At 39.3% G+C, this 14,112-nt stretch overlaps 1 long non-coding RNA gene across 6 annotated transcripts in view; it reads right to left on the bottom strand.

The window, feature by feature from the left end:
- The window catches only part of LOC146767356 (uncharacterized), a 43,805-nt gene extending 34,462 nt beyond the window's left edge, over positions 1–9,343 (bottom strand). For 2 of the 6 annotated variants that reach the window (XR_014955682.1, XR_014955683.1), the window contains exons 1-2: positions 8,242–8,944; positions 1,222–6,110 (exon numbers count right to left, since the gene is read on the bottom strand). This is a non-coding gene — a long non-coding RNA (uncharacterized LOC146767356). Of the gene's footprint in view, positions 1–66; positions 395–1,221; positions 6,111–8,241 lie in introns of those variants that run through there. The other 4 variants (XR_014955685.1, XR_014955681.1, XR_014955684.1 and 1 more) reach the window with 4 other exon arrangements.
- Positions 9,344–14,112: the final 4,769 nt, after the last annotated feature.

Below are 14,112 nucleotides of genomic sequence, written 5' to 3'. Positions count from 1 at the left end.
TAAGAATTAAAGGATAACAGGAAACTCCCTCAAATCACATTTTCAAAAGCATTTTCCAAAAGTGACTATGTTAGTAGACTTTATTGTCACCCGAAAGCCTCTGGTAATCTTACAAAGCATCTGCAATGAATAATCTTCCCCTCCCCCATCCTTATTTGTTGCCAGAAACAGCTTATAAATGCTTAGTTGGAGACGGTGCCAAATTTTGCTTTTAGGCACACTTGTAAATAGAAAATATTTCCACTGATTTTTGTAGAATTATTCCAGATTTACGCAGATGCAAGTGAAAGCCAAATTTTGCCTGGGTCTTCCCTCATGGGTGCCACTTGGTGCCCGGATCAGCTCCAGAACTGCTGCCTCTGGTGTCAGTGGAAGGCAAGTGCTTCAGCTGAATCTGCCCATAATTTGACAAATTATTATAAACAGATTTGAACAAATATTTCTTTACAAAACAAACTGGTCAGCAGGCTCCAGGCTTTAGTCTCCTGATGCATTTTACAGGAAATAATATCAAGTTAGCTATTATGAAACTACCCCCTCCTCACACACTCATAATTGCTTCCAGCTTGCTGATTATTACCCTTTCTTTAACTGATAGAGTGAGAAGAGAAATAAAAATATCTCCATACAGTAGGCCAAATCCTCATCTGGTATAAATCGACATAGCTCCATCAAAGTCAATAAAACCATCTTGATTTACACCAGTCAAAGAGCTGATGCACTATAATTTTTTTACTTGCTTTTAAAAATAAAACCTTATGTGATTGTGTAACCAACATTACAACAGAAACCAGAATTTTCTTTTGTGAAGTTAAATGTGCCCTCCCTTTGACTTGCAAACATTTTCACTTAGATAGTCCTTCTATAGCTTTTTTCCCCTTTGCCTTCTGGCAGAATGCTCCTACCACCCTTGTGTCATGAGTGAGGTACAAACTGAACTGAAAGATAATCACACACAAAATAATAATCTCATGGAGTAATGAGGACAAAGACTGAAATGCTACCGCAACTCTTTCACCTAAAAGAGGAAAGATGGCTAAGCAAAGCACAAGATAAAAAAAATATTTCTGACATCCTCTCTGATCACCATTCTCCAGTTAACAAATGTATATTAACAGCACCAAGAAATTAGTAATTCTTACTGAGGAATGACAGTACTGTAAATTACTATTATAGATTAAATTTCTTAAATAGTCTTTAAAATAGTACAGTGAGACTTACTGCAAGGTTTACTGCAGCTGATAGAAACTCTCTATGTGCTCTCTCTGGACAAACATTTCTAAAGTCTTTTTTCGGTGTTGTCTAGGGGCTGTGAAACACATGGTGATTTTTTTGGAATACTCTTTGTCTCTTGTACTTCTCAAAAGCACAGCGCGCTGTTCACAGCAAATCTTTTACATCCATTTCAGGAGTTCTAAGCATTTCCATTCAGTATATTATCAAATAAAGGTCTGGCCTTTCCCAAAATCTTCGGTTTTTTGGCTGGTTGCTTTGATTGATGTGTATATTCAGAAATTCATGGTAATTTCAACAACATCTTGAAAAATTGAAATTATTTCATTGTTAATGCTGACGTAGTATTGTACTGGTTCAGCAAAGACTTTTAAGAAAATGTACACTTATTAATTCTTGGTATTTAGCAGCCCCTAACAGCATGCTGGTAGTTTTATTAAAGTTAATGGTGATATTTCCAGGATTGCAGCCTTTAATTTCCAATTGCTTTTTTGAATACTGTCAAAAATGAGAGTGTAATAAAAAAATGCATTAGCATGAATTTCCAAATGTTTTCATTCAAAATGCAGTCAAGATTAAGCTTGCCTTTAAATACATATTCCATTGCTTTGAATAACATCTTGAAAATCATTCTGTGATGCCTGGAATTCACTTGCAAAGACTGAATTGGAATTCAGTCACACATTCTAGTCTCTGTTTTAATACATATTTTTTGATTCATAGACCAGTCTGAAACACATTCAGAATTTACTGCAAAAGTTTTTTATAGTAAGACTTGAAAATTTGCATATCGTATTTGGTGGATATCACTACACCACTTATTTTGTTTGGAAAAGATTGCTTATCTCCATTACACTGTGAGCCCTTTAGCTTTGGGATCCTGCTTTCTCTGAAACTATCACTTTAGACTGCAGCCTTTATTTTGTGATGAGGCTTTTCCACCTGGTCAAATGAATGAATGACTGAGATGCTGATGCAGAAAAATTCAATTCAGGTCCTTTATTATCCCTCTGTAAAATATGACTTGAAAACACGATCCCTGTAGAAGACAGTAGCTTCCCATGTACCCTATAAGCAGGTATTCATAGGCAGGCACTCTCCAGATCTGTGCAGAGGAAGTTAAAAGAAAACAGAAAATGACAAACACTTCCCAGTTGGCATTGAAAGAGTGGCCCTGTCTGTAACATGTGCAAGGAGTATCAAGGCCTGCTGGGGACAAACAAAAGTTGTTCAAAAAGTCAGGTCCTGTCCTCCCTGGTACTGATGTAGACAAAGAAGCTGCTACAAAATGAAGGCAATGAATCACAAATACTTTACTTCGCTAGAAAGTGCAGCTAGAAAGTTCACAGGGCCACAGTTCAGGCTTGCAGACTGTCAGGACATTCCTGGGGCTGCGGGAGCTTGGCTTTCAAGCCGCCGGTTCAATAACCCGGGGCAGGCAAGAGGCTGCTTTCTACAAAGCTGGTTCCATTTCCTACAGAACAGTGGAGCAACAGCCTCATGCTAATATGGATGCTTGCAAAGGCTGAGTGTTTCCTAGAAAAATCACAATTGTTCTCTGAGGAAGCTGATACTGAGATGGATGCTCTATGCACTGGCCATTTGCCAGCAGGTTGAAGACCAGCGACCTGGTGGGTGTGGTGCCCCGTTCTGGGGAGACTTCAATCAGACTTCAGCTCTGATTGCTGAAAATTTGTCAAAGCAGGTGCTTCCAATGACATGCTTCAAATTCAGAACTTGTTTCAGCAGAAAACGCATATGTAACCAGTTACACCTCAAGGTTCTTTCCTCTAAGCATAAAACACATATGAAATAAGTGTAGGGGATTTAGGTAACATCTTAGACTGCTTTTATTTTATACACTGTGGCAAAACTTTTATTCCAAAGTGTAGCAACAAAGATTGAAGAAGAACACAGCATTGTCTTGCCTTAAGCATGCTGAAGCTTTGTGGCATCTTTAGACCGGATTCTTGGCTTTGAAGACTAGAGAAACCAGAAAGTGTACTGGAAGTGAAGTCAAAACAGCTTGTTACCCAACTTGCTTTTTCCACAAAGTATTGAAATATTAAGAACTCAGGCAAATAATGCTTAGATACAGCTCTCTTTGTTTGTGTTGAGTTCCATTTGTTTGTCTGAAGCCAAACTGGGTGAATAATTTCGCATTCTTTATCTTAGCAGTCAATTGTGTGGTTCTGAAATTTGAGTAAGATAAGATCACAAACAAGTAAAAGCATGTGTAGGCTGAAAAATCAATATGTTTCAAAGTAACAGTTGAGAAACAAATTATTCCTGTACTAATAGGCTGAAAACTAGGTTTAGAGACTCTGCTAGGACTGATAGGATTGCTAACAGTAAAGCAGTATTAAAAAAAATTTGAGCTGCCTCCATAGTTATGTTAATCATGCCATCACCTAGAAATAAAGTGGCCAGAAGACTGAAAATGTAACTGCAACATTAAGGAGTTTTTTAAGCTTCTCAGTTTTTGCATAATAATTAGATCTTGAAAACTGTAGTTCTTTTTAACTACTCATCCTTAGGTCTGCTCTTCCCATTTATCCTGAGATTTTCTAATACTTTACTTCAATTATTCAGAGTAGCTACTCTCTTGCTAAGATGTTCCTATGTTTCAGTTCAGGACTCAAGGTTATTGTCACCAAAGAGTGGCAGAATTCCTGCTAACTTAATCACATTCAGATCTATACCATGCCCAACATGAAAAAGCCATTAATATCTAGCTTATACCAATCCAAGTCTGTTCTCTGAGTGATGTTATATCTCAAAAATAGTTTCCTGTAAATTAAATCTACATTCCTGAACTTAATTGTTTCTTTCTAGTAGTCACTCTTTTGGTAACCTTTACACTTTGCTGAAACAAAACACTTATTGCCCTTAAGAAACACCTGAATAAACCATACCTAATAAACAATTCAAGAATAATCAAAGGCAATAAGTGAAAAATGTAGACTAGCAGCAATATAAAGGTTCCCCTTTGCCACCAGAATCTGCCTTTTCCAGCCCCAGCTTCATCTAAAGCATTTAAAATGGTGTAGAATTCAAACAACTGACTGTTCAAAATTAAACCTCCAGTCTTTGTATCTGGTACATAATTCACTAGGACAGAACTAAAAATCACCTGTTTATTTCTATCTATATGCTGAAGTCTCCTGAGTGCTGACTTTGTCTGCAAGCAAGCTATACATGTCCTGAAAACATTGGTGTATTTATAACACAGAATTCATCAAATTCTCATCACCTTAGCAGATAACTGACTTTTAAAAAAAGCTAAATATGCAACAGCAGTCTCATCCTCTTTCAAGGTATTTGTTTGGTCAACAGCATTTTTGAGAGAGAAGCTGTGTTGACAGGAAAAAGGACAGGTTGTTGAGTTATGAGGCTGTGGAATGACTGTGGTAGGGAGGACTCAGCAGCTATAAGTGGAGCTGTAAACTAAGATGGGTGTCAATTCAGTGCTTGATGAAGCCTGACTGACTCAAGTGGCATGTTGAGGCAACCACACAGAATCTTATCTGCTTAGTTCTACATAAATGTATTAAAATTTAAAAAAACAAACAAAAAAAAAAAAAAAAAAACAAAAAAAAACCAAAAAAACAAACTCAGAAGTCATATCTTCCCAGTGTGGATCATGGATCATACTATCAGTGGTTAAGATGGAGTTTGGACTAGAGGCCTCAACATGTGAGAAGCTCCCAGTCCAGACTCTTTGATTTTTATGAGATGGGGGAGAACTGCTGATTAAGGGATCTGTGTAACTTACAAAATTAAAATCCTCACATATGATGTTAAATGGCTGAGGAAGGAGTAGAAAGAAGACTGACCTATTTTTTAACCTATTTAACAATGACTGTAAATAGTTCAATCTACATGCCCCTGAAGTTCCAAATTTATTTTCTTGGAAGTTTTTCAACAGCTGTGAAATCATTTGTTACTTGCCAATTACAGTGTAACTCAGAATAATGAATGACCAGAGACATTCTAGAAGAAAAGCTGCCCACTGAGCATATGTATTTAAAGGGATGATTGTGACTGGATGTTGAGGAGCAGAAGCTGGAAGGGATCAGGGCTGGAAGCAAAGGTAAGGCCGGGGACAGCAAGTGGGACTGGTGTATACAGGACAAAAATGTGTTGTGTGAATGAAGGTGAAAATCCTTGTGGTAGTGGTAGGAGCCTCACACATACTGTGTGAGAAGCCACTGTCATTTCCAAAGGAGCTGGGCTTTCCAATCTAGAGCAGCTGGAATGAAATGTCAAATCTCACCAAACTTGGCAATTTCTTTTAGAATGTGTCCTGCTCCTGTTCTAGGAAGAGTTGTGGTGTTGCGAGTTGATCCTATCACTTACAGGTTAGTAATTTCTAACTTAACTTTCCAGCACATAGACAACTGTTAACTCCATGACTGGGATCCTTCTGGACCAGTGACTGGAGCTTGTTTAGATTCCAGAACTGGTATCCCAGCCCTTCTGAGTTCCTAGTGGTCCTTCAAGTCCCTCTTTCTTTTCTAATCCAAGCCAGGATGCACTGTAGCCCTCTCAATGTTTGCAGGGGCAGTATCCACAGCTACATGCCCTGGAGAAGTAAAGACACTCCTGGGGAGAGGCTGTGTAGTAGAGACAGGGAGGAGGTACCTGTGGAAGGGAGAAGGGAGCCAGCACTGGGAAGAGCAGGGCTCTTACTCTGCAGGCCTGCTGCCCAAGCCATTCAAAGGTTGGTTCTGTTGTACCAAGCCCATTATCTACCTGATGGTAACAGCATGCAGCTTGTGCCATTGGTACCTGTGTTGGACCTTTAGAAGTAATCCAGTGAAATCCATCATGAAGTCCATACAATCAAATTGGTGGCTAAAAACCCCTCTTAGGAGCTGTATTCAAAACAAAAAACACAACATGGCATTAACAAGATCCAAATGGAATTCATACAGTAATACAGACATGGTCTTTATTTTTCTATGAAGTTTAATGTGGGCCTGGTTTGAAATGTACTACAATATGCATTACTTGTTATGAATAAGGAAACCATTTATGACAGAGTACCCAATGGCATCTGCCATTACAAGTGACTTAAAAGCATTCTTAAATACTATAAATATCCCAAGGAATTGTGAATTCTTTCTCCCACAAAAACTTTTTACAACATCAGAGCAAGCTAACTTTTGATGTACACTACCGCTGTGAAGCTAGATATGACAGTTCAATACAAAACTGTGTTTCTGATTGATAGGGATGCAGTTAAAGTGACATTAACAATTGATTTTTCCTCATGATCTAAACTATTCTGGAACTATAAGTTCTAGCAACTGTAACAAGTTCAGAGATAAAACAAAACAAAACAAAAACAAAAACCAAGCTGAAAAGGGTGACATTAACAGAAATGTTATCAATCTATTATTTTTGAAATTGAGTGATGAAAGGCAAGGTGAAGTTCACCTTGTACAGTTAAGATCTATATACCATTTTCTTTGCAAAGTATCAGAATAGGGAGTCTTCTGAATTATCTAGTGTGTAACATTTTTCTTATCTTTTTCTGAAACAAGGCTCACAAATCAAGCAGGAACCTGTGTTGCCTTTTAATTTTTTGGTTGCCATGTGTTCATCCCTGTCACTACCTAACCTTCCAAAACAGGATATGGATGAAAATCTTTCTTTGACCCAGGGTTTCTTGCACCTGCAGAAAAAGAGGACAGAATGTGATCACTAGCTTTAAACAGGCTGAAATCAGCATCTTTCTTAGGTGTCCTTGATCTGCTCCTTTCTCAGTCAAACCTAGAAAGAGACAAGCCTGAGTCTGGAGAACATTAGCCATAATTTAATTTTGCTAAGTGAGCCATACATGTTTATGGTGTCTCTAGATAAGAGGTTTTATGTGTTACCTACTACATTTTAAATTATTATAATCCTATCCCTGCACTGTTCAGGCTGCTTACTCTGCTGGCAACCAAACAGGTTTAGTTTGAGGGTGTGAAGTCCTCTTTTTCTCATAACTGGCATCACCTATCTCTTAGATGCACATTGAGCATTCCTCCCACTAAACATCTGATTGTCATAAAAGGAAAAATAACATTTTCTTCTTGGCATAAGAAGTTATTATTAGAATGTTTGAATTAATTTGTCTACCAGGAGGATAATGGGGCAGTATGAACTCTATCCCTTAATTTCAAGTTTTTAAAATAAACAGAGAGTAATAAATGTCTTCTTCTCAAACCCTGTGCTTGGTCCTCTGGTCCATTCAGTGCCCCAAATGACTTTTTCTCTCTTTTCTTTTTTCTTTGTTCTCACACAGTGTAATACCCAGTCAGCTCCAGGATTTGTTACTGGTTATAAAAGGGCAAAGGTTTTACATCACTCTAGGCAGCAAGAACACAAAACCAAAATTTCCATCCCCTTGCTCTAGGCAACTCCTAGACAGAGGGTTGGAGTTTTTGTTCTGGGGCTGGTGGGGTTTTTTGCTCATAGAGGCAGTGTCTTCACTCTTAATTCATTCACATCAACCTGGGAAAATCACATGTACTGCCTGGACTACTTCTTGCTCAGGCCTTCAGCAATGGTTCAACCCTTTGCTTTGGCATGCTGCTACCTCCATGTTTCCAGAGTAACCACTGTACAAAGACACATAGCTCAGAGCAGACTCCAGTTAGCCTGAAAGAAGAGACAGTAGGGCAGCCAGATGTATAAATCAAGTAGATGACTGTCAACAGATTAAAACTTCTTGATATTGATTATTAAAAATGTTCAACATTCTAAAATGTTGACTCCTTTTTATTACTCCACAAATTGTCATTACTTCCTCATCAGACAGAAACTTGAGAGCATGATTGTATAAAACAAGTAAGAGGAATTCTAAAATGATACCTTGGATGATTCACTAAAGACCAAGGAAAAGCAAACCCTATCAGCTGACATGAAATAGTTTCTCAATGCTTATTCTATCCTATCTCTAAAGACAAAAAATTAAAAAAAAAAACAACCAAACAAAAAAAGAAAGCTATGACAAACCTTTTGTTTCATTATCTTGGAGGTTGTTTTGTTGTTTAAAGAATTAATCAGCTGTTCCTAGCCCAGGGGGAGCATTCTGGAAGCAGAGATGCACTGCAGAGCAAGTCCATGCTTCCCATGCCTATGTTCTGGGAGTCAGAGTTCAGAAGCAGGGAAGTGTACACTGTCCCAGCAGGTCTATGCCTGGCAGAGCTGTTTCTGGAGAAGTGAAAATACTTATGGCTGGGGCAGTTAAGCTGGCAGTAGACCTGTTTTGAACTACTTGGAATAGTGCCAAGGATCTGGCTCAACTGATAGATTTTGTTTTCAAGTTGCATAAGCATAAACCTGCAAGACTTGATTATTTTTTTGCACAGTGGGGAAGTTCAGATAGGATTATTTAAATAGCAACTACAACGGAACCCATATAACCACCTTTTATTTTACCTTAATCATCTTCCTGGGTGCTGCATCCTTGCTTGTTGGCCTTTGGGTTCTGATCTTAAAATTGTTCCAGTGTTTTGACATACTAAGCACCACTGAATCTTTAAAGATTCTGCCCATATTCCTTCACAAAAATTGCAGATCTTACTTATCCGTATTATTTTTATTAGGAAAAATAATAACCAGGTTTCATAATAAACACAAGGGTAATTTTAGTATGAGTGAACTTATGTGGATAAAATTCCATCCTTCTGAATACTTTTTCATCTTACTGTGGACTCTTCATTCAATTTCCTTGGAAGTTCAAGCACACTAACAAGTTTTCCCTTTGCAGACATTTTGCAAAGGCTTTAAAACATACTCATCTGGGGAAAATAATTATCTCTTGAAATACATAGTTATTGATCATCAAAGGAATTAATAAATTATACCTAAGTGTAAAGGAAGCAGTATGTAAGTCAGCTAGGAAACAGTGTATAAGTCAGCTGACAGAGATGGATTTTTATCTTTACTACTACCACAGGAGGGAAACATACTAGGACACATATTTCAGATACTTCAAGGCAAATCTCCCTTTGGTGGGACAAGCATATACTTATACCAGTCATCTGATACAGAATTAAGCAAAGTTCCTACACAAGCCAAATCCAGACAAAAAGAAAAACTAGTCTATGCAAAAAGTTTTCACTGGCTCATCTAGACCCCTTTTTACTCCTACTTAACTAAATACCTTTAAAACTCTGTGTTAATGTGCTAATGTAGTGTTTGCACCTTGTTTCTCAATGTGTCCACCTGACAGGTCACAGCTCAGCCACTAAACTGATGCCAAAATAACTCTAGTTAAACTAGTTCATGGTCTGGTCTGCATGCAAAGCTTATGATACATCTGAGAGTAGGATTTAGGAGTAGAATGTGTTAAAAAAAAATCAAGAAAGTTCTGTTCTGCATTCCCTAACACTGTGAAACCATAACAATTTACAGGAGCTTTTATCTTTCCCTAAATCCTTATGAACTGACAGTTTACAAAACAAAGAGAGAGAAGAGACAAGACTTAATTTTAGAACAAAGGATGGTCACATGCACAAGGTCTATACACCATTGAAATATGAATCACTAGTAGATTCATTCTGGTCTAACTGAAGAAACAAAGTCCAAATTATTCCCAGGAGCATTTTGTTGTTTGACCCCCACTGGAACTGATTACATTTTATGACTCTCAGCAGAAGGACCTCTTAATTTCCGTGAGGTTTTATATATACCACGCACCGATGCTAGCGCTGGACGCGATGTGGCTGGTGCAGGAGGAGCAGCACAGCTTGCAGTGCTGACCCCAGTGCTGTTTCTTTCACTGCCGGCTAAAGGGGTGGCCAAACCCGGCACCCATCACCCACAGGCTTCAAAGCCTTTACCTGGCTTGGAGCAAAGAGACGCTTCCTACCCAATTTTGGCAAAGGCCATAACGGTGGGGAGGGTGGTGGGCCTCCCTGGAGCAGGTGGTGAGGTGCTCCATGGAGTGCTGGTGGTGCACGCCAGCCGTGCAGGGCCAGGCACAGCCCCAGTGCTGCCCGGGCTCCCAACACGCTGTTTGGGGACATGCTGGACGGACGTGCGGAGGAGGCCGATGGATGGACTCCCCGCGGCAGCCGCAGCGCCGAGCCTGCCTCCTCAGGCAGCAGGCTGGGCAATGGTGGCCTCCAGCCCCTGCACAGCCCTGCAGGGTGGTCAGCTGAGCTGTGAGGGCTGTCCCTGCTCCTCAGCCCGCTCTGGTTAAGCTTTAATGATCCTCCTCATCCAGAGGTGAGCGGGCGGACGCTCCACCTGCGACGAGGCCAGCCCTAATGGGCAGCTGTGAGGGTCTTCCCCCTATGGCTGCCATGGCCCACTAGAGACCCCTGAACTGCTCGCGGTTTAGGCACAAAATGTGTAGTTCCTGAAAGTGTTTTTTTTTTCAGATCCCATCATTAGTGCTAAAATCCATCCAAATCCCACTGACAGGCCGGCCTGCAAAGTTGTGCCCACCAGGGTGGCAACATCAGCCTAACAGAAACAAATTAATGGCAGCAAAAAAACTCCTCTGGTAGCATTTCCTCATTCACACAGTCGGACTGAGCTCCACCAGATGAAGAGTGCTGTTTCTATTTGGTTCTGCAAAGCTGTTTGGAAAGTCACCATTTTTTGTAACCAGGTTTTACACGAACATTAAGAAGAATCCATATGTGTTGGACTCAGAGATGGGTTGTACTCACAGCCTGTTGTAGAACTCATTGAGAATTCCACCATCGGCACAGACAGGAGCTGTGTTTCCTGGCATACCTTTCCCTTTCCCCCTCCTGATTTTTTGACAAACTGTCCTCCTGCCAAGGAGATTGTTTTAGATGGTGTGAAAGAATTATTATTGGGGGCAGGGGGGAGGAAGTGTTTTATTTAAACTTCTGTCAGCTGCTAAACATTTTTTCCAAGCATGTGCACATGCAATATGCACAAGTATTAGATAATGCTGAGGTTGTACCTCCTTTTGCTGCTAAACTCTCAGTTGCACAACAGGCAAGAAATAGAGAATTGAGGTCATCCATATGTCTTGCATGGTTAAAAACCTATCTATGAAGCAGGAAATTCTCTCACTGAACTTCACTTTTGTCACAGAGGCATAACACATCCACTCACAAACATTAGAAAATAAAAATCAAGTCAATTCAGGGCAGGGAAGGCATGGGCATTTTTAAACTTGATCTGACCTTTTAAACCTTTCCTCTTGGTACTAATTTAGTGGGGATAGTGGCCAGTATAAGGTGTAAAAGAAATGCCCTGCACATTTTCTCCTTTTTTTCTCATTGTCAGCTGCATTTATTTCGCTGTGCCTCAAATGAGTCAGTGATAGGGAGTGCAACTGAAAGTTGTTTTTAAGGGGGGGGTCTTATCCATTGCATCCACTAAGGACTAGGCAGAACTGTAGATGACTGTTTCTTTTTGCATTAAAGGAAGCTTGCAGTTATAATTAACTTTCTGATTTCTGGGGGCAACACAATGGTTGGTATGCTGGTTTAAGTATTCCTGTCTCTGTAAATCTGGATTTACATGCAATGTTTTACAACATCCTGTAATTGTAACAAAGATGCAAACTTTTAAAATGTATTTTAGGCTGAGATATTTATGCCAATTCAACCTTAAATATGGGTACATTTACAGATATATGATGATACATTGAATCACTAGAAAGTGTTCCTATAGAACAATAAACTATGTGGATATAAGCATTTTTGCAACTTTATATCTGTGTCCACACCATAGTCTATAAGTTCTATGTGTGAAGGTAGTCTTAGGATTGCCCTTACCTTTGCTTTTTGTCTAAGAACTTCTTGGATGACTGGAAATTACAATTGAAATAATTGTTGCTTCTTAATTGATAAGAAATGAGCAATTCTGAAATGAGCAATTTCATTTATCAATGTTTACATTTTCCTCCTTGCTATGAATGCGTAGCAACTCTGTGGTAACAATCCAACTTTCCAGCTGTCCTAAGTCCTCCAAAGAGAGCAAGACTATAGTATGCACTGGATTTACAACCTTTAAAGTTTTTTTCCTTTAGTTCTGCTCTACATGCATGCTTTATATAAAACAGACATATTTATGAGTGCCTGACTTTTAAGAAATGTAGAAATTCTGTCAGTATCTCACTTTCCCCTGGGTGTGAGCCGCCAGCATGGGCGGTGGTGTCTACCTAAATCATGTCTGTCCCTGGATCTGTGGCAGAAGGGAGAATGATCATTTGGGCTTGAGCCTGAGGAGCTCTCCTTTCAGAAGATTTCCCTGGAGTACAGCATTCCCCAAGGACTATATTCTGTGGCTGTGATGTAGTATGGTTGGCTCCCCTCCAGATGTAGGACTCAGCAGGCTTGGAGCATCCTGTGAAAGCTCAAAATCAAAACTGAAGCTTGCTTTGTACGCAGAGCAAGCTACCAGCTAACTCCAGCCCTTGTCTACCTTGTCTGAAGTGGTCTGAGCATGAGCAGAAGCATCATGGTGGGGCTGTTCCACCTGTGCACACCATGACTCACCCATGTCTTGTCAAGTGGGGAGACATCCAGAGTCTTTTTCAGCCAGCTACTCTCCTTCCAGTTCTGCTCTTATCTGGGATCTACCATCAGAAGAGTGCCTGGATAGTTAACCTCTTTGCCTTAACTTTTAAGGTCTTCTGTTAGAGATGAGTAGCAGGACAGAAGAAAATAAGGTGGAGGCCAAAGGTGTAAGTCCGAATCCTGGTCACAGGTGTGAGTCATCACATTTCTCAAATGAATGACTCAAAGAAAATTCAGCATGGTCTGTATTTGACTGAGCAGATATATATGCTTCAGATTGAATCATCACTGTAAACTCTGACTGAATAACCCAGATCAGCTACTGGGCCAACTTCTCTTCATATACTCCTCAACAGAAATTGGACTGCATGGGATCATTTCAATGTGCAAGTGAGTTGTCCAATCTCAGTATTGGTGACAAAAAAACCCACAAAAACCTAAAACAAACAAACAAGTTGGGACTGTACCGTCACATTATAAAATCATAAAGCAACATCCTTGAAATTATTTGTTCCACTCATCAACTAGACAGAGAGGTGTTCAATGTAAGCAATTCAAATAAGATGAATGCAAACTTAGTAAATGGTAGGTTAGTATTATTCAGCTTGAGAGTTTCCAATCTTAAAAATTTGACTGTTCAAAGAATATCTTAATCATACACATCCAGATTTCAAGCACGCTGATTCAGAATATTTAAGTCTATTGTAAAATGTCATATATTGCTCCAGTAGTGACAACGTGCATATGTAGTAAAATTTAGCAAATCTGCCCATCATTCATTCATTCATTCATTCAAAATCCTTAATCAGCCATCATTCATTCTAAATATGAGTTAGCAATAGAAATTCTGCATATTTTAGTATAAGAAAATTACAGTAGTGTCAATACTCTGTATCCTGTGCACTACGACTGTAAGAGAGAAAACATGGTGGCAATCCTCTCAGAGTTTAAGCTGGTTTCAGAGACACTATTAGGAAATGAATAGTGGTTTCACAACATCATTTTATCATTTTGTAACCAGGTTAGAGGCCAATCATACATGGTCATTGCTGTAAAGTAGATAAGGTCAGAGTTCCACCCCACTAGTATAAAGTTATCAGCTTAAATACCTTTAATAGCATTTTTTGAGAGAAAAAAAAATAGGATATGATTAAGCTTTAAAGGAACATATCTCTTAATTTCTAGAGTTGCACAGATATTAAACATGCAATATCTGTTAAAAGCAGTGAGAACCATATGTCTAAATCCTATTAAACTGTGAAAAAAAATTAAGAATGTGGAATGCCTTTCCACAGAATGAATCCAGTGATATAAGAAATATCCCGAGAGCTCCCTGAGGGCTTTGTTGAGGGATGGGCTCTGCTGTACTGGG

Source organism: Lonchura striata, chromosome 5 (assembly GCF_050655825.1).
Source record: "Lonchura striata isolate lonStrDom1 chromosome 5, ASM5065582v1, whole genome shotgun sequence".
NCBI classification, from domain to species: Eukaryota; Metazoa; Chordata; class Aves; order Passeriformes; family Estrildidae; genus Lonchura; species Lonchura striata.
Note: the sequence above shows the minus strand (reverse complement) of the source record. Positions and strands in the feature narration are given on the sequence as shown.